Source organism: Sinocyclocheilus rhinocerous, unplaced genomic scaffold (genome assembly GCF_001515625.1).
Source record: "Sinocyclocheilus rhinocerous isolate Xijiao unplaced genomic scaffold, SAMN03320098_v1.1 scaffold659, whole genome shotgun sequence".
NCBI classification, from domain to species: Eukaryota; Metazoa; Chordata; class Actinopteri; order Cypriniformes; family Cyprinidae; genus Sinocyclocheilus; species Sinocyclocheilus rhinocerous.
The window spans coordinates 1203736-1206667 of NW_015652995.1; the positions used below are offsets into that span (position 1 = coordinate 1203736).

Genomic DNA, 2932 nt, shown 5'->3' on the forward strand with positions numbered 1-2932 from the left:
AGCCTCACCCTGCTTCATTCTACTACGTTAATAAATCATTAGCTCATCCATGAACATGATTTCTGCCCGAGTCCCGTCGGATTGCTTCGGCTGTGGGGATGAAGACGACAACTCCCATGATTCCACACTCAGTCACGGCGTCATCTAACTACGCCTTTGTCTATTTGTTTATTTTGAATATGCGCCCTCTAGCGGCGAAAATTATATATTGTGCCTTTAACAGGATGTTTAACAAAAGCACATTTTTTTCGCTTTGTATGGAATAACTTAATTATCATCAAAGCTTGTATGAAATTGCATGAATGCGTGCCTTTTTCTACAAAAATCTTAAAAATATATAGTACATATAATGTATTTTAAAGAAGTCTCTTATGCTCACTCTTAGGCTGCATTTATTTGATAAAAAATTCAGTACAACAGTAATTTTGTGAAATATTATTACAATTTAAAATAACAGTTTTCTATTTGAATATGTTTTAAAGCATATTAAAATTAAACCTTTGTTAAGTTCACATAATCTTTCAGAAATCTTTCTAATATGCTGCTTTGGAGCTCCAGAAACTTTTATTATTATCAATGTTGAAAACAGTTGTGCTGCTTAATATTTTTGAGCAACATTGGAGGCCTAAGAGTTTTTACTCTCACTTTTGATAAATTTTATTTATCCTTGCTAAATAAAAGTATAAAATAATTTATAAAAAAAAAAATACAAAATTGACCCCAAACTTTTGCACGATATTTGCTCCATTTTCATTTTGTCAGTCCCCTAAGGCTGTTTGCTTTATTTGATATCAGTACTAAACAGGCACAGGCTGTCATCATACAGAAGTCAAATTCGACTCTAAACAATAAAACACCAAATCTAATCTAACCTGAGAGTCATCTTGGAGAGGTAACGTGTGATGATAAAGATCAGCAGCAAAGCTCAAAGAGAGGAACTGTCTTCACTTTCGCTACTATTTACCCAAGATGTGAAAATGAGATACAGTAATGGATCATGGAAATGGGCAAGTCAGATTAAAGTAATCAAATCCCCAATCAAACCCAACACATCTATTCAAGGGTGGAATAAAAGGACAATAAACCCATGTCAAAGAAGAGAACTCATGACCCAGAAAAATAATCAACTTGACAAATCCTTTCAATCTGTGAAAACATCAGCATGCTACTTGTCACATTCATTATCAAGGCTTATGACAAAAATAGCTGGTGAAAGTGAAAAAATGCCACCAGGCAGCCATGATGAGCAATCACGGGACTTTAATGAAGCAGCTTTGAGCTGGAGCAACACAAATATGGCATGGCTGTGAAAAGAGCATGTTATTGAGGACACGCTCTTTACTATAATCCTATTTCTCTTGAGCAAGCCTCTCTCAGATGCTGCATAGTGATCTTTGCAAATCTCCCCATGCTACATTACAGATTCCTACAGACTGGATCATTTTGATTTGAGAAACAAGATAATATGCATGGATTCTCTCGATTAGCTACATACACAGTTCTCTGGAATACTGGATTCTGATTGGTCATTCGTTGCATTAAGCGACAATGTGATTACATGGACCGATATTTTGTATGATGGCCAATAAATTATATTTCACTCTTGTCCAAACATAACAATGCTTTCTCTTTTCAAACAGATGTTAGAATAGATGTCACAGTTTTGAGTGTGTGTGTGTTTGTATAGATAGATAGATTTACAGTTTAAATGAATATCAAATGTCCATATATTTATTTTACTTGGTAATTAGTCTTGTAAAAAGAGGAATAATGTACAATCTGCCAGTCATTATTACAAAAAACTCCTTAAATCTATTCCTTTCTCTCACTCTGCAAGTTTCCATACAGCTTTTAATGCAAGTCAATGAATAAATTTGTCCAAGAAGGATAGCATCAATTGTACATACACTTGATGACGGTTTTTACCACACTATCCAGGGTTATTTAGGCCTCTTTGTGAATCATGGTGATTCTAGTGTCAGCTGAACTTCTGAATAGCACACCTCAATGGATGGATTGATATAATTGTGCAGTGTGAAAAATACAATTTCTGTTACCAAATCATTGGTATAACACTGTAAATTCTGTGCAGAGGTAGATATTCCTAAACAGTTCAAATGCATGATGTGAATAATGAGTTTATTGTGGGCTTTAAACAGAGCAGTGATGTTGTTGTTATAACTGTCTGATAACTTAGTTTGCTTTAACTCAATTTTCTGTGGTTAGCTTGGTGCAATTTAATTGGAAAGTACCTTGGACAGTCTGGCAAACTGCTCTGTTTTGTGCAGAACTGTTGACTGTGGCACATTTGCAGTCTGCTAGAAGCCTGACTTAAAGGTGTCTTGTGTTTCAGTTAGTAATATGAAACATGCAAAACACTTCTCACTCCCTTACTGTTAAACTGTTGGTATATGGCTTTGATAAACTGCAAGGAACATAGTACTGTTCATGCATATACTGGTGACACAATTTGAATATCAAAGCTACTTGGTCAATGTCTATAATCATTCTTCACATCTTGAATATCTTTCTATCAAAAAGGTGTCTGTGTTCATGTGTGTGTCTAAATTCATGAATTCATCTAAACTTATGAAATAATAAGAGATTATATCTTACCAACAACATTTCCACTGTGCCAGTAGAGAACTATTTTAAGATCTGGCCTAAAATGTCCAATAAAAAGCATATGCACGTTTTAATCCCATGAGTTATCTAAACATTAGCAACATTAATTTAAGAGCTCATATTGTAAAGTAACAATCATGGAAACAGGATTTTTAACACAGATAAATAACTAAACAGAAAGCTTTGAAATTTCTTGATCCAAAAACACAAATCAAAGTTGTTTAGTTTAAGAAATTAATATGAGAAAGGAGGCAATAATATTATCTGCATCCATGAAGGCCATCTCACACCGTACACATAAGAAAGA

At 34.2% G+C, this 2932-nt stretch overlaps 1 pseudogene; it reads right to left on the reverse strand.

The window, feature by feature from the left end:
• LOC107715219 (solute carrier organic anion transporter family member 3A1-like) overlaps positions 1 to 2932 on the reverse strand; it is a 51771-nt pseudogene that overhangs the window by 36686 nt on the left and 12153 nt on the right.